The 18,353-nt window shown below is 43.9% G+C and overlaps 1 protein-coding gene across 6 annotated transcripts in view; it reads right to left on the bottom strand.

The window, feature by feature from the left end:
* USP15 (ubiquitin specific peptidase 15) overlaps positions 1-18,353 on the bottom strand; it is a 2,212,142-nt gene that overhangs the window by 196,341 nt on the left and 1,997,448 nt on the right. The window lies entirely within an intron of this gene.

Here is an 18,353-nt window from a genome sequence, read left to right as displayed (position 1 = left end):
AGATGTCAGGTGCCCCCAAATGGGGAGCAAATAAAATTAAAAACACAAAAAATAGACCTCCAATCCCAAAAGCAAATACACCAAAAGGGCTTTTAAGCATAGTGAAAGAAAGAAGAGGTATAGCCAGAGTAAAATGGGGGATGGAGGGAGGGTAACCAGGACTGCAACAGTGAATACACTCGAACATCTACATTTATGGTAAGTGTAAACAACTGTACTATGTTCTTCGTGTTTCACTGTTGCAGTCATTACATTTGGGTAGATTCCTAAAGCTATGGTTGGGTGGAGGGAATTATACAGCATAAGGACCAGCTATAAGGCCCTGCAGGACAGCAGTGGCAAAGCCAGCTCTGGATTTAGAGAAAAAAGGTAAATGGTAATGTTTGGTGAACGTATGAACTGAGCTCCATGTAACAGCTTCTAGAATGTCTCTGGTAGGAACACCTCTGAGAAAGGCTGTAGAAGTAGATGCAGCCCTGGTGGAATGGGATCTGATCCCCTGGAGGATAGTTTTTCCATGGTGCATATAGCAGAAACGAATACAATGGCTTATCCATTTGGAAATAGTTTGCTTTGAAATAGCCTTTCCCTCTGCCCCTGCAGCAAATGACACCAGTAGTTGTTCAGATTTTCTTTGAGATCTTGTCCTGTTTAAGTAAAATCTAAGTTGTCTGTGTACATCCAATGAATGCAGAATCTGCTCCCCCTTGTTCTGTGGATTGGGAAAGAAAGTTGGCAAATGAATGGTCTGATTAAGAGCCACACTGGATACCACCTTAGGCTTGAAGGATGGATTGGTCCTGAGAGATACCCTGTTCGCATGAAAAATGATGAAAGGCTCCACTGCCATAAGAGCCTGTAATTCGGAAATCCTTCTAGCTGAAGTGACTGCTAAAAGGAAAACTGTTTTCCAGGAGAGAAATTTTAAGTCTACAGTAGCAGCTGGCTCGAAAGGAGGGAGAGTGAGTTTTTCCAATACAAAATTGAGGTCCCAGGCAGGAGTTAGAGCTCTCCTGTGTGGTCTTACGTTTTTGGCCCCTCTGAGATACTGCTTTAGCAGAGGATGAGAGAAGAGGGGAGGTTCTGTGTTGTAATGAGCTGAAATGGCTGAGGCATGGATTGTTATGGAAGAAAAGGACAGATCCTTGTGAAGCACTTCAGTTACGTATTGTAAAATCTGAAGAATATTGGGCACTGCTGTGCTTATCCCTTGAGACTGATTCCAGGCACAGAATATTTTCCATTTGTTAGCATAAGATTTTCTAGTACTAGGCCTTCTTGCCTTCAAAATGACATCCATCACAGGTTTGCTGAGGGATGCTAAGGGTGAATTTAGGTGATTAGCCATGCTGCAAGATTCAAAGTTTGGAACTTAGTGTGCAGAATTTGGTTGTTCTGCTGAAACAGTAAGTGAGGTGTCTGAGGCAGGTGCCACGGTAGAAGATATGAGACATTGTGCAGGAGTGGGTACCAGTGTTGTTGAGGCCAGTCTGGAGCAATCAAAATCATTTTTGGTTTGTCCTGTTTGACTTTTGGTAGAACTTTGGAGAGCGGAGGCAGAGGGGGAAAGGCTTAGACTGATAGGTTTTTCCAGCTGAAGGATAGAGCATCCACTTTCCAGGCTTTTTTGTGATGAGTTCTTGTGCAGAATTTGTCCAACTGATAGTTCTGGGGTGAGGCAAAAAGATCTATGTCTGGACTCCCACATTTGCATGTCAACATGTTGAAAATCTGTGGTTCCAGTTTCCATTCGTGTGGGTCCATGAGATTTCTGCTTAGTTCATCTGCCAGGGTAATTCAGCTTTCCTAGCAGGAATTGCGCTTGTAGTTGTATTTGATAGGTCAAGGCCGTGTTCCACAATGCCATGGCTAGTCTGCAAAGGGGGTAGGAGTGTGTACCCCCCTGCTTGTTTATGTACCACATAACCTTGGTGTTGTCTGTCTTTATCATTAATTGTCCTGGATGAAGGTAATCCTTGAAGGCTGTCAGCGCATTCTGTACAGCTAGCATTTCTTTTTGATTGATATGAAGGTGCATTTGATTGGGGCTCCATTTGCCCTGAATGCACTTCCCTGCCAGATGTGCTCCCCAAGCACAGTCTGATGAGTCTGTAGTTAGGGTTTGGGCAGCAGGGGGTGGTGTGAATGGCAGTCCCTTGTTTTGGTGGCAGGCCTCTGCCCACCATAGGAACTCTAGTTGTAGGGAAGGTATGATAGGAATCATTGTTTCCAGGCTGTGACAACGCTGACTCAATAGACTTTTTAAGTACCACTGAAGTTTCCTCATATGCAGTCTTGCATATGGAAATAGAAGAATGCAGGAGGCCATGAACCCCAAGGCTTGCATTATTTGCCTTGCAGAATGCAGGGTTTTTGTGGCCACCTGTTTGAAGTAAGTCTCCAAATGTATTTGTTTCTCTGGTGTAAGGAAAGCCATCTGGGCAGTTGTATTCAAGCTTGCACCCGGGAATGTAATTTTTTGAGAGGGTACCAAGTTGTGATTTCTTTTCATTTATAGTGTACCCTAGACAAGTTAGAACCCTTTTTACAAACGCCAGATGGTTTAGAAGAGTGTCCTTGTTTTCTGCCTAAATTAGGCAATCGTCCAGGTATGGACATATTTGAATATTTCTTTGTCTGCAAAATGCAATTACTGGAGCCAGGCACTTTGTAAAGACCCTGGGCGCAGTAGATAAGCCAAAGGGCAGTGCAGAGAACTGGTAAAGCAAGTAGCCTGCTTTGAAGCGGAGGTATCTTCTGCAAGATTCCCTGATCGGGATATACAGGTAAGCCTCTTTTAAATCTAGAGTTGCCAACCAGGCATCTTTGCTTAGCCATATGAAGTTACTTGTGAAGAGTCAGCATCGTGAATTTTGGAATGTCCAGAAAGGTGTTTACAGTAGATAAGTCCAGAATTGGACGTCATGATTTGTCTTTTCTGGGTACGAGGAAAAGTCTGGAATAGAAACCTTGTCCCTTTTCCTCTTCTGGTACTGGTTGAATAGCCCCCATGTTCATGAGGGAAAGTACTTGTTTCTGGGCCTCTGCCCACTGATTTGGGGGCAGGTCTGGCCATCTCTTTGGAATTAGCAACATGTGGAAATGAAATCTGTATCCCTGGGATACTATATTTAAAACCCATTTGTCCTGGGTTATAAGTTGCCAGTTTCTTGCATGAAGAGCCAGTTTTCCCCCCAAAGGGGCGGCTAAAAGGTAAGTGCTTGGTAAGTGTAAAGGGAAGTCATTGAGACTGCTTACCAAAGGGAAGTGTCTTGTTGTTTCCAGATTTGGAGGAGGAGGCACCCCAATGCTTTGTTCTAAAAGTCCCTTGTGACTGAAAACTGGAGCCTTTGGAATGTCTGGGTTTGACTTGACTGGCTCTCGAAGGAACTGGAAAGGACCAGTACTTAGTAGGCCAGTGCCTACTAAATCTTGGAGGTTGCACTTGTAAGAAATCTTTCACAGTTTGCATAGATTTAGCTTTATCTTCTATCTTTTTTAAAACTTCTTCAGCCTTATTACCAAAGAGACGGTCCTGTTGTAAAGGAGCATCCAACAATTTTGCTTTAACATGATCCGGCAGATTTTGCTCTTTGAGCCAAGCATGCCTTCTAATCACAGACCCAGTTACAGCAGCCCTGCAAGAGGCCTCCAAAGAATCAAAACCACATTGCAAAGTATGTTTTCCAACTTGTTCAGCTGAATGCAATAAATCCTGTAAATCTTTATTTTCCACAGTCAGAAATTAACATAATTTTCTGTTTAAGCAGTCCCGTGATATGCTGTTGATATTTTAACATATGAAATTGACAGTTTAAAGCCTTGATTGCCAAGGTTGCAGAAGTGTAAACCTTCTTACCCCATCTATCCAGCGCCCTGGAATCTCTATCAAGAAGGGGTAGGATTTTTAGCAGTAGAAGCCTTAATGCCCTTGGGACCCTGAGAAATGGCTTCAGGATCTGCAATAGGACTTTTGAAAAGGAATTTTTGGGAGTCAGGAACCCTGTAGTATCTTGTCTGGCTTACAAGGAGCCGGAGGCAGAGAATCAGGAGCCATACTAGATTCTGAAAAAACAATCTAGAATGTCTAGAACAGGAGGTATAGCCAAAGGCCTATGCTGAGGAAGAAGAAGAAAATCCCTAAGTCTCTTTTTAGATTCAGAGAAATCCTGACTTTCCCAGTGGAAATGTTCCCTTAAGGTATGTAAAGTTTCCCCAAAAGACAAACCCTCAGGGGGAGAAGCAGAAGGAATGCAATCTTCTGCATCAGAGTCCTCATAAGTAGGTATAGACAATTCCTGTTCATTGGAAGAGTCAGAAGAAATAGAATCCTGTTCAGAAGATTCATGATCAATGTCTTGCCTAGGCCTCAGAAGGGGGGGGGGGGGGGGTTAATTAAATCTTCAGCCATTTTGATCATTTGTTTTTTAGGCATAGGGGCCTGCACATGTGGACCAGGCGTCGGTTTTTTAGGCATAGGCCTAGATTTTGGCCTTAGTTTTGAAGATGGCATCGGTCTAATATACAAATCTGTAGGCCTGAAAACACCCTCAGAAGCCGGTGTCTGCACAGCGGCTTCAGACCCATCTAATTTAGAGACATCCGCGGGTTCCATAATTGAAGCATCTTGCGGCATACCGGACTCCGAATAGGTCTCAGTAGAGGCCTGCGAATCAGACGTAACGGGTATCAGGGGCTGTGAAAGCACTTCACTGAGTACCGGCAAACTGGCGACTGGCTTAGGAGAAGCGTTGTCGGCAGTTTTGGATCTCAACGGCCTATCTCAGTCTTTTTCTTTGCGTTTTTTAGCTATTCCGGTAGTTGGATTGCTAACCAACATTTCTGGATAATTAAAGCGTGAGCCAAAATATTTAGAAGCAAAAATGTACCGATGTTTGATAGTGCGCTGATTAAATTTAGCACAAAACTGACAGCAAGGTATGTTGTGGTCAGGGTCTAGGCAAGGAATACAGTATAAATGAAAATCCTTATGAGGTATTTGCTTCCCACAAGTAATGCAATTATTAACTTTTACTGACATCAGTAAGGAGCAAGAAAAAGTTTCCCCAGTGGGGTACTTAGCTTTTTAGTTGAAGACTTCAGTTCTGAAACTCAAAAACAAAAATTTCAGGAGTCGGCCAACCGGCACTTGTGAACTTGCTTCTGCTTTGGGCACCGTGCGGCAAGAAAGACTGATGTAATGGCGTCGGCTGCATGTTTTATGCCCCTGACGACCTGACGTCATGGAAGAAGGGACAGGAATCGACGCAGGACCCAAGACTTTGTTAATCAGGCCAACTGAGGGAAACCTGCCAGCAGATTACCCAAACGTAATGACTTCAACAGTGAAACAGGAAGAACATCCCAAGTGTGATGACTGCAACAGTAAAACACGAAAAACATCTGGTCTCCAGTTGCCTTGTTTCCTGGGGACCAGAACCATTCTGAAATAAAAACCCTTCCCTTCCTTTCCTGGGCAGAGGGCACAACTTGAATTGTGTCCTGAGCCAGAAGAGCACGAAGCACCTCTACAAAGAAAGGAAGCACGAAATTCCCGAGGAGGCTGAGGGATGCCCACAAAGGGAGGGAGAGATTTCCACAGTATGAAATACAAAAAAACGGCAAAAGGAAAACGGAAAGCCGCAATCTCTTCCTGAAAACACAAAATTTACTTAAAAAACAAAATAGACAAGTGCTTTCATCTCTGACAATTCAGAGACTTCATCAGATCAAACACACATTGAAAACTGTATGATACACACATAAATAATACAAAATAGACACACCTCTTAATACAACCAATAAAAACAATGGTACAATTAAAAAACAGCTTACTAATCAGGAAAATCAAAGTGCCTTGACAGAATAAATCAAATAAAATGAGTTGAGGTATAATAAACCCAGCCAATAAATACTAATAAATGCTAATGAAAGAAAACGGATAACAGCCAAGAGAATGCAACCTACTGAAACATGTGTAACATATATATGTAAATCCCCTATTTTTTCAACAACAAATTTAAAAGCATCTTAAAATATTTTAAAAATAATAAGAGAAGTGCAGTTGTGTACACTTACCATAAATGTAGATGTTCGAGTGTATTCACTGTTGCAATCATCACACACAGGTTATCTGCCTGCAAGTAGTCCTCAGTCGGCCCAAATACCAGAATCTTAGCATTTCTGCATCGGATGCTGTCGCTTCTTCCATGACATCAGGCCGTCAGCGGTATAAAAACAGGTCAACGCCATTACATCAGTTTTTCTTGCCCTAAATGTCAGGAGCCCCCAAAAAGGGAGCTAGTATATGGTGTGGAAACCACCACCAGTAAAAAGTAAATACCAATACGATTAGGAACAGCCATAGAGAGGAGAGAGAGGAAGCCAGAGAAAACCAGGGGGCTGGAGGGAGGGAAACCAGGACTGCAACAGTGAATACATTCGAAGATCTACATTTATGGTAAGTGTACACAACTGTACTATGTTCTTCTCGTTTCACTGTTGCAGTCATCACACTTGGGTTGATTCCCAAAGCTGAGGAAGGGTGGAGGCAGTCGAGAAGAGTTAGGGCTGGCTAGTAGGTTCTGCAAGACTGCTGTAGCAAATCTTGCCCTGGATTTGGAAAGGATTTGGTAAAGTGGTAATGCTTGGTGAAGGTATGCACAGAACTCCAGGTTCCAGCTTCCAGAATGTCCCTGGTAGGGTCTCCCCTGAGAAATGCTGTAGAGGTAGAAGTAGCCCTAGTGGAATGTGTTCTGACCCCCTGAGGGGCTGGTTTTCCATGCTGCTTGTAGCAGAAATTAATGCAGTGTGCTATCCATTTGGAAATGGTTTGTTTAGAAATGGCCTTGCCCTCTGCCCCTGTTGCAAAGCTGACTAGCAGCTGGTCAGATTTTCTGAAAGGTTTAGTCTTATCAAGGTAGAACCTGAGCGGTCTGTGCACATCCAAAGAGTGCAGGATCCTTTCCCCTTTAATCTGAGGGTTAGGGAAGAAAGTTGGCAAATGGATGGATTGATTTAGGGCCACACTGGACACCACCTTAGGCATAAAGGACGGGTTATTCTTGAGGGGAAACCCTGTTAGCATGGAAGATAATAAAGGGTTCCACAGCCATCAGTGCCTGAAGCTCAGACACTCTTCTAGCCGAAGTGATGGCTAGAAGCAAGTCTGTTTTCCAAGAGAGGAATTTTAACTCTGCTGAAGCAGCAGGTTCAAAAGGGGGAAGCGTGAGCTTTTCTAATACAAAGTTAAGGTCCCAAGCAGGGGTGGGTGCTCTCCTTGGGGGACTTAAGTTGTTGGCCGCTCTCAGGAACTGTTTGATCAGAGGGTGAGAAAATAGAGGTGGCTCAGTATTGTAATGAGCCGAAATGGCAGATGCGTGAATCCTAATGGAGGAGAAGGATAGGCTTCTGTGGAGTAGCTCTGCTAGGTAATCCAGGATTAGAGGTAAGGAGGGCACTGCTGTGTCCTTTCCTTTAGGATGAATCCAAGAACAATATATTTTCAACGTTTCCGCATAGGACTTCATAGTACTAGGCCTTCTGGCTTCAAGAATGACTCCCAGCACCTGTTTACTTAGGGTTTCGGGTGGAGTATTCAAGGAATAAGCCAGGCTGCAAGATTTAGGGTTTGCAATTGTGGATGCAAAATCTGTCCCTCCTGCTGTGACAGCAGGGTAGGGGTCTGGTGTAGGTGCCAGGGTGGCACCACGAGTAGTACTCTTGAGAGAAAGGGCAGAGGGGGAAAGGCATACATTGAGAGGGTTTCCCATTGAAAGGATAGTGCATCCACCTTCCAGGCCCTGCTGTGAGGGTTCCTGGTGCAGAATTTGCTTAACTGGTGGTTGTGGGGGGAGGCAAAGAGATCCACCTCTGCAGTCCCCCACCTCTGGATCAGTAGGTTGAAGGTGCTGGGCTCCAATTTCCACTCGTGTGGGTCTAGGAGATATCTGCTTAAGTCGTCTGCGAGTGAATTTTGTTTGCCTGGCAGGAATTGAGATGGACTTGGTTGTCCAAAGCTGTGCTCTACAGATTCATGGCTAACCTGCAGAGTGGGTAGGAATGGGATCCCCCCTGCTTGTTTATATACCACATAACTGTGGTGTTGTCTGTTTTTATCAGCAGTTGTCCTGGAAGGATTAGGTATCTGAAAGCTGTCAGAGCATTCTGTACAGCTAGCATCTCCTTTTGGTTGATGTGCAGGAGAATTTGGCTTGGGCTCCAGTGGCCCTGAAAGTATTTGCCAGCCATGTGGGCCCCCCATGCATAGTCTGATGCGTCTGTGGCCAGGGTTTGGGCGGTGTGGAGTAGAGTAAAATTCAGTCCCTTGTTGTGGTTGCATACTTCTGCCCACTAAAGTTACTCTGCCCTCAGACAAGGTATGATAGGAATGACTGTTTCCAGGTCCTGAGAATGTTGCCACCAAAGACTTTTTAAGTACCACTGAAGTTTCCTCATATGCAGTCTTGCATATGGAATTAGCAAAATACATGAGGCCATGAACCCTAGGGCTTGCAGTATTTTTCTTGCAGTTAGCTGGGTTCTGATGGCCATTTGCTTGAAGTAGTCTGTCAGATAGACCTGTTTTTCTGAAGTGAGAAATGCCATCTGGAAGTTGTGTCCAAGCTTGCTCCCAGGAATACAATCTTTTGACTGGGCACCAGTTGTGATTTCTTTTTGTTGAAGGTGTACCCCAATGAAGTGAGAAGGCTTTTTACAAATGCCAGGTGCTGAAGCAGCAATTTCTGGCTGTCCGCCTGAATCAGTTAGTCGTCCAAGTACAGGTAAATTTGGATATTTCTCTGCCTGCAGTATGCAATGGCTGGAGCCAGGCATTTTGTGACTATCCTGGGCGCAGTAGATAAGCCAAAGGGAAGTGCAGAGAACTGATAATGCATAGATCCTGCCCTGAAACATAGATATTTCCTCCATGATTCCTTGATGGGGATGTGCAGATAAGTCAAGGGTGCCTAACCAGGCATCCTTGGCTAGCATAGGGAGAAGCTGTTGCAGGGTAAGCATCTTGAATTTTGGGACCACCAGGAAGGTGTTAAGAACTGAAAGATCCAGGATTGGGCGCCAACAGCCCTCTTTCCTGGGTACCAGGAATAGTCTGGAGTAGAAACCCTAACCCCTTTGTTCTACTGGAACTGGCTGAATAGCTCCGATGTCGAGCAGGGAAAGAACTTGGTTTTGAGCCTCTGTCCACTGGTTTGGAGGAAGGTCTGGAAACCCACTTGGGGTTGGCAGTGAATGGAAACATAATATGTACCCCGGGGATACAATGTTGAGGACCCATCAGTCCTGAATGATGGACATCCGTTTTTTTGCATGAAGGGCAAGTTTTCCTCCTAGGGGCACAAGCAATTGGGCAGGGCTGGGAAGCAGAGTTGAGAAGTCATTGTGAACTTTTTCCATAGGGAGGAGGCTTACCACTCCCTGTTTTAGGGGTGGGAGCACTCCATTGCTTAGATCTCTGCATACCCTGAAACTGTAGTCTGGGAGGTCTGTTTCCCTGGGTCTTGTTTGAGAAGGCCTGGGAAGGACCAGTGTTTTGAAGAGCAAGGCCTACTGAATCGAGGTGTTTGCACTTGTAAGAATTCTTTAATAGTTTGCATAGATTTAGCTTTTTCTTCCATCTTTTTTAAGAACTACTTCTGCTGTGGTGCCAAACAAAAGGTCCTTATTTAAAGGAGCATCTAGTAATTTGGATTTGACATGACCTGGTAAGGTCTGCTCCTTCAGCCAAGCATGTCTTCTCAGTACAGAGCCAGTGACTGCAGCCCTGCAAGATGCTTCTAGGGCATCAAAACCACATTGCAAAGTATGCTTACTAACTTGGTTTGCAGAATGCATAAGCTCTTGCAAATCTTTATTTTCTGCACAATCTGGAAATATTACCATTTTTTTGTTTAATGAGTTGCATAACATGTTGCTGGTACTTCAGCATGTGAAACTGGCAATTCAATGCCCTGATAGCAAGAGTTGCGGAGTTATATATCTTCTTACCCCATCTGTCTAAAGCTCTGGAATCCTTGGTGGGATTTTTGGCTGTAGTAGCCTTAATACCTTCAGCTCCCTGGGAAATGATCTATGGATCAGCAGTAGGACTCTTGAAAAGAAACTTGTGGGAATCAGGTACGCAGTAGTACCTGTCAGGTTTCCTAGGGGCCAGAGGTAAGGTGTCTGGACTAAGACTGGATTCCATGAAAACATCACTCACAATATCCAGGACAGGGGGAATAATAGCTAAAGGCCTGTACTGAGGTAGCTCTAAAAATTTTCCGAGTCTCTTTTTGGATTGAGGATAGTCTTGGCATTCTCAATGGAAATGCTCTCAACGTATGCAAGGTTTCAACAAAAGAGAAATCCTCTGGCAGGGAGGCAGAGGGAATGGATTTCTCTGCATCTGAATCCTCATAGGCTGATAAGCGCATGTCTTGATAATCAGAAAGGTCAGAGTCTGTACAATGCGAAGGCAACTGAATTCTTTGTCTCTTTGCAGGGGAAGGCTGGCTTCTCCTAATTACCATTATAAGGTCTTCAGCCATTCTAAGCATTTGTTTTTGTGGCATGGGGGCCTTGGCATACGCTTTGGTCATTGGTTTTCTAGGTGTAGTGCATACTCTGGGCTTAAAAAACTCGGTAGTTTCGGCTAAAAAAGAAGTCATCAGACTGATTCGAACATCGGTAGGTTAGAAAACACCCATAGAAGCCGGTGCCTGCACAGCGGCTCAGGACCCAATCCATGGTAGAGACATCCGCTGGTTCCACAGTCGAAGAAGCATCTTGCGGTATACCAGACTCCGAATGGATCTCAGCAGTGGCCTGTGAATTCATAGAAGCAGGCATCAGGGGGTGCAAAGACACCTCACTGAGTACAAGCGGACTGGCGATTAGCTTATTAGAAGCATCGTTGGCAGTTGTGGACCTATGCGGTCTGTCTCTATCTTTATCCTTATGTTTTTTCAGATGATCGTTCATCGGATGGCTTACTGAAGCCATTTCGGAATACGGAGATAGAGCGCAAAAGAATTTCGCAACCTAAATAGCCCCATGACGAATGGTTCGGGCGTTAAACAAGGCACAAAACTGACAGGGAGGGACGTTGTGGTCTGGGCCTAAACAGGTGACGCAGTAAGAATGAAAATCTCTGTGAGGTATTTGCTTTCCACAGGCATGACAATTGTTAACTTTTTCTGACATCGGTTAGAGCAAGAAAAAAGGATCCCCCCCAACGGGGTACTTCGCTTTAGAAGACTTCAGGATTATCAACTCGAAAAACGAAAACTTCAGGTAGCAGCCGACCGGCACTTGCAAACTGCTTCTGCTTCAGGCTCCTCCTCTGCAAGAAAGACTGATGTAAGGGCGTTGGCTGCCTGTTTTTATACCCCTGACAACCAGACATCATGGAAGAAGCGACAGCATCCGATGCAGAAATGCTAAGACTATGGTATTCAGGCCGAATGAAAGCTACCTGCAGGCAGATAACCCAAATGTGATTACTGCAACAGTGAAACACGAAGAACATCTATAAATATCATATGTTAATTACATATACATATAAAATTATCTCTCAAGTGCTTTAAGCTTTAAAAAAGAAGAAACAGAAAAGAAATCATTTAATCCTGGCCATTGTGTAGCGTTAAGACAAATCTGCCACAAGGCTTCCTGTCTTTCCAAGTACAATGTCCATGTTCCACCTCCTACCATCTAAATCAAGCATTTCCACAATGGCAAACTTGAATTCATGACCAACACAATTCATACAATGTTTAGCTAAGGCATTCATGTCTTTTTTTATTTTAATGTGCCTTAATTGCTTGTATATTCGATTTTTAAACTTCCTGTCAGTTTTGCCTATGTAGAAACACGGGCAATTGTTACAAAGGGCACAGTATACCACTCTTTCTGTGTAACAAAGATTTTTTTCTGTAATCTAATTTCCGTGTTGTTAATCCTAAAGGAAGTGCCCTCCAAAATGTAGGTGCAATAATTACAAGCACCACATTTCTTCATCATACCAGAAGGGGACCCTTTTTCATTAATTTCAAGCATACTTTTCAAACACATACCCCTGCGGTATACAATATTTGGTTTATCACCTACACAACTTCTAATGTCACTGTACCTAGATAAGATAACATAATTCTTAAACAAAACATTAACTATTTCTTTACTGTTCTTATTAAACAATGTAATAAAAGCAGACTTAACATTTTCATTTTCCATTCTCATACTATAATTTTGGCCAACAATATCATGTGTTGTGGCATCAACCACATTTACGTTCAGAAATTTGGTTAAGCCATAACCACCGTTTTAAGCTTTGCATCCAAAAATTTTACCAGGGGGTGTGTGATAGACCCTCTTGCATTAACAATGGGTCTCATGGGTGGTTTTAGGAGGTCTTTCTGAATTTTCGGTAACTCAAAAATAACAGGTATCTTGGGATGTGGAACATTCAAAAAATTAGATTCATCAATTAAAATGCTACCTTCTATAAACTAATCATTCAAATGACATTTTACCTTCCTGTATGCACCATTCAATTTGTTTAAAGAAGCTTTTACATAAACAAATTGAATGGTGCATACAGGAAGGTAAAATGTCATTTGAATGATTTGCTTAAATGATTTGTTTAAAGAAGGTAGCATTTCAATTGATGAATTAAATTTTTTGAATGTTCCACATCCCAAGATACCTGTTATTTCCGGGTTGCTAAAAATTCACAAAGACCCCCTAAAACCACCCATGAGACCCACTGTTAACGCAAGAGGGTCTTATCACACCCCCTGGCAAAATTTTTGGATGTAAATCTTAAAAAAAGAAGTTATGTCTTACCATAACGTTCCATCTGTGTTGTTGATCTTCATTCATTTACTACTGATGGGTTATCGGTTCCGTCCTCGGAACCGAGCCAGCCAAAAACGCTCGAGCCAAGATCCTACCCAGAATTCTCTACTCCTTGTTACCTCAGATCGAGTTTGCAAGTCTATAGATAAAAGTAAAGGCTACCTCTGGTCATAACAGACCTACCATAAAGGAGTACATGAGATCAACCAAGAACCTCCGGATGGGGAACAGATGCAGCCCTGGTTGAATGGGGTCTGATGCCCTGTGGGATAGGTTTTCCATGGTGCTTATAGCAGAATTGAATGCAGTGGCCTAGCCATTTTGAAATGGTTTGTTTTGAAATAGCTTTCCCCTGTCTCTGCAGCAAATGCCACCAGTATTTGTTCAGATTTCCTTTGAGGTTTACTCCTGTCCAAGTAGAATCGAAGCTGTCTGTGCACATCTGAAAAAAGTGCAAGATCCGTTCCCCTTTGTTCTGTGGGTTAGGAAAGAAGGTAGGCAAATGAATGGACTGATTAAGAGCCACACTGGATACCACCTTGGGCATGAAGGAGGGATTGGTTCTGAGGGACACCCTGTCCACATGAAAGATGATGAAAGGTTCCACTGCCATAAGGGCCTGTAATTCAGATACCCTTCTTGCAGAATTGATTGCCAATAGGAAAGCTGTTTTCCAGGAAAGAAATTTTAAATCTGCAGTAGCAGCTGGGTCGAAAGGAGGAACAGTGAGTTTCTCCAAGACAAAGTTAAGATCCCAGGCTGGAGTTGGAGCTCTCCTGGGTGGCCTTACATTTTTTTCCCCTCTGAGGAACTGCTTGAGCAGTGGGTGAGAGAAGAGGGGAGGTTCTGTGCTATAATGAGCTGAAATGGCGGAGGCATGAATTTTGATGGAGGAAAAAGATAAGTCCTTATGAAGCATCTCAGTCAAGTATTGTAGAATCTGAGGTAAATTGGGCACTGCTGCGTTCATTCCTTGAGATTGGTTCCAAGCACAGAATCTTTTCCATTTTGCAGCATAAGATTTTGTAGTACTAGGCCTCCTTGCCTCTAAAATAATATCCATCACTGATTTACTGAGGGATGGTAAAGTAGAGATTAGGTAATTAGCCAGGCTGCTAGGTTCAGAGTTTGCAGCTGAAGGTGCAGAATCTGGTTCGCCTGCTGAGACAACAGGGAAGGAGTCTGAGGCAGGTGCCATGGAGCCAAGCGTGACACACTGCGCAAGAGTGGGTACCAGTGTTGGTGAGGCCAGTCTGGTGCAATTAAAATCGTCCTTGGCTTGTCCTGTTTGATCTTTAGTAGTACCTTGGAGAGCAGGGGCAAAAGAGGAAAGGCATAAACTAATAGGTTTTTCCAGCTGAAGGATAGAGCATCCACTTTCCAAGCTAGCTTGTGGGGAATCCTTGTGCAAAATTTGTCCAGTTGATGGTTCTGGGGGGAGGCAAACAGGTCTATATCTGGGCTCCCCCATTTGCTTGTCAACATGTTGAAAATCCTTGGTTCCAGTTTCCACTCGTGTGGGTCCATGAGGTTTCTGCTTAGTCTGTCTGCCAGTGTATTTAGTTTTCCTGGCAGGAATTGAGCTTGTAGATTCACTTGGTAGCTCAAGGCTGTGTTCCACAATGCCATGGCTAGTCTGCAGAGGGGGTAAGAATGTGTACCCCCCTGCTTGTTTATGTACCACATGACAGTGGTGTTGTCTGTCTTTACCATTAGATGTCCTGGAAGAATGTGGTCCTTGAAGGCTGTCAGAGCATTCTGTACAGCTAACATTTCCTTTTGATTTATGTGCAGGTGCATTTGACTTGGGTTCCATTTGCCCTGAATGAACTTCCCTGCCAGGTGAGCCCCCCATGCATAGTCTGATGCGTCTGTTGTTAAGACTTGTGCATCAGGGGGTAATGAGAATGGTAGTCCCCTGTTTTGGTGGTAGGCCTCTGCCCAAAGGAACTCTAGGCGTAGGCAAGGTAAGATAGGAATCCTTGCTCCTAGATCCTGTGAATGTTGACACCATAGGCTTTTGAGATACCACTGTAGTTTCCTCATATGCAGCCTTGCATAGGGAATTAGAAGAATGCAGGAGGCCATGAACCCCAAGGCTTGCAGTATTTGCCTTGCAGATAGCTGGGTTTTGTGGCCACTTGTTTGAAGTAAGTTGTCAAATGTATCCGCTAATTTGGCGTGAGGAAAGCCATCTGGGAAGTTGTATTCAAGCTTGCTCCCAGGAATATAATTTGTTGACAGGGTACCAGTTGTGATTTCTTTTCGTTTATGGTGAACCCCAGACAAGACAGTACCCTTTGAACAAAGATGGCCAGATGACTGAAAAGAATGTCCTTGCTTTCTGCCTGAATTAGACAATCGTCCAGGTATGGGTATATTTGAATATTTCTTTGCCTGCAAAATGTAATGACTGGAGCTAGGCACTTTGTGAATAGCCTGGTCGTAGTAGATAAGCCACAGGGCAGTGCAGAGAATTGATAGTGCATGTAGCTTGCTTTGAAGCATAGGTATCTTCTGCAAGACTCCCTGATAGGGATGTGCAGGTATGCTTCTTTTAAGTCTAGTGTTGCCAACCATGCATCCTTGCCTAGGATAGGAAGCAGCAGGTGAAGAGTCAGCATTTTGAATTTTGGAATCACCAGAAAGGTGTTTAGAATAGAAAGCTCCAGGATAGGACTCCATGTATTGCCTTTTCTGGGTACCAGGAAAAGTCTCAAATAGAAACCTTGTCCCTTTTCCACTTCTGGTACCAACTGAATAGCCCCCATGTTTAAGAGAGAGAGTACCTGATTTTGGGCCTCAACCTACTGATTTGGGGGTAGATCTGGCTACCCGTTTGGTGTTGGTAAGGTGTGGAAATGAAATCTGTATCCTTGGGACACTATATTTAAAACCCATTTGTCCTGGGTAATGAGTTCCCAGTTTTTGGCCTGCAGACCAATCTTTCCGCCTAAAGGAGCATTCAGTTGGGAAGTGCTTGGATGTTTTAAAAGCAAGTCATTGAGACGGTTTTCCATAAGGGGAAGTCTTACTGCTCCCAGGTTTGGGTGCGGAAACCCCCCACTGCCTAGGCTTGTGTGTCCTTTGGGACTGAAACCTGGGGTTTCTGCTGTCTGGGTTTGGCTTGAGAAGACATGGAGGGGGCTGGAAAGGACCAATTTTTAGAGGGCCAGTGCCTACTAAATCTAGGAGGCTGAACTTGTAAGAAATCTTTAACAGTCTGCATAGATTTAGCTTTATCTTCCATCCTTTTAAGAACTTCCTCAGCCTTGTTGCCAAACAGGCGGTCCTGATTTAAGGGAGCATCCAACAATTTAGCTTTAACATGATCAGGCAAAGATTGCTCCTTAAGCCAAGCATGCCTTCTGAGCCCAGACGCAGTAACAGCAGCCCTGCAAGAGGCCTCTAATGAATCAAATCCACATTGCAAAGTATGTTTTCCATCCTGTTCAGCAGAATGTATTAAATCCTGTAATTCTTTATTTTCAGCGCAGTCAGGAATTAACAATTTTCTGTTTAAGCAATCCAATAACATGTTGTTGATACTTTAACAGATGAAACTGGCAGTTTAAAGCCCTAATGGCCAAGGCTGCAGAAGTGTAAACTTTCTTACCCCATCTATCCAGCGCCCTGGAGTCTCTAGCAGAGGGGGTAGGATTTTTAGCAGTAGAAGCCTTAATGCCTTTGGGTCCCTGTGAAATAGTCTCTGGATCCGCAATAGGATTTTTAAAAAGGAACTTGTGAGAATCAGGAACCCTGTAATATCTGTCAGGTTTTCTGGGAGCAGGAGGCAAAGAATCAGGGGCCAAACTAGATTTTGAAAAGGCATCATCAACAATGTCTAGTACAGGAGGTATAGCTAAAGGCCTATGCTGAGGCAGAAGTAAGAAATCCCTAAGCCTCCTTTTTGAATCAGAAGAATCCTGGCTTTCCCAGTGGAAATGCTCCCTTAGAGTATGTAAGGTTTCACCAAAAGAAAAATCCTCTGGAGGGGAAGCAGAGGGGATAGAGTCCTCTGCATCAGAATCCTCATAAGTAGATGAGGGCAAATCCAGATCAGAAGAATCAGAAAAATCAGAATCCTGTTCAGAAGATTCATAAACAACTTCAGTCCTAGGTCTCTCAGAAGGGGGAGGTTGGCTTCCTCTGATTAGAGTTTTAAGATCTTCAGCCATTCTTATCATTTGTTTTTTATGCATAGAGGCCTGGGCATGCAGCCTGGGCGTCGGTTTCTTAGGTATGGTTTGAGATTTTGGCCTAAATGAAGAAGGAGGCATTGGTTTAATCTGCAAGTCCGAAGGCCTGAATACACCCTCAGAAGCCGGTGCCTGCACAGCGGCTCTGGACCCATCTAAGGTAGAGACATCTGCAGGATCCACAGTTGAAGCATCTCACGGTATACCAGACTCCGAATGGGTCTCAGTAGAGGCCTGCGAGTCAGAAGTAGCGGGTATCAGGGGCTGCGAAAGTGCCTCATTGAGTACCGGCAAAATGGCGACTGGCTTAAGAGAAGCATAGTCGGCAGCTTTGGACCTTTGCGGCCTGTCTCTGTCTTTATCTTTGGATTTTTTTCAGAATCCTGGTAGTCAGATGGCTAACCAACTACATTTCTGGATAATTAAACCGAGAACCGAAATATTTAGAAGCGAAAATATACCGACAGATAGTGTGCTGTTTAAATAAAGCACAAAACCAACAGCAAGGTATGTCGTCGTCCGGACCTAGGCAAGGAATACAGTATGAATGAAAATCTTTGTGAGGTATTTGCTTTCCACAAGTAATGCAATTATTAACTTTTACTGACATCGGTAAGGAGCAAGAAAATGTTTCCCCAACGGGGTACTTAGCTTTAGTTGAAGATTTTGGTTCTGAAACTCGAAAACAAAAATTTCAGGAGTCGGCCGACCTGCACTTGCGAACTGCTTCTGCTTCGGGCACCGCATGGCAAGAATGACTGATGTAATGGCGTTGGCTGCATGTTTTATACCCCTGACGACCTGACGTCATGGAAGAAGGGACAGCAACTGACGCAGGACCCAAGACTTTGTTAATCAGGGCGACTGAGGGCTACTGCAAGCAGATAACCCAAATGTAATGACTGCAACAGTGAAACACTAAGAACATCACAGATGGAACGTTATGGTAAGACATAACTTCTTTATCTCATGTTGTTAATCTTCGTTCATTCCTTACTGATGGGACAGAGTCCCCAGCTACCTGTATTCCTGGGTGGCCCTCATGGAAGGACATCCCTGAGCACCATGGAACCAAAGGAAGCTCTACCTCTGGAGGCCAAGTCCAATTTGTAATGAAGAATAAATGTATGAGGTTTAGCCCAAGTTGCAGCTGAGCGAATATCATTGAGGGAAGCCTTAGCATGGAAGGCTGCTGAAGTTGCCATAGATCTTGTAGAATGTGCTTTGACTCTATGATGCAAGGTGAGATTGTTTTTGTTGTAGATAAAGGTGATACAATTTCTCAACCATGAAGCCAAT

The sequence above is a fragment of the Protopterus annectens genome, chromosome 11.part0, assembly GCF_019279795.1.
Source record: "Protopterus annectens isolate FY-2018-M chromosome 11.part0, PAN1.0, whole genome shotgun sequence".
NCBI classification, from domain to species: Eukaryota; Metazoa; Chordata; order Ceratodontiformes; family Protopteridae; genus Protopterus; species Protopterus annectens.
The sequence above is the reverse complement of the archived record's forward strand: the minus strand, read 5'-3'. Positions and strand labels throughout refer to the sequence as shown.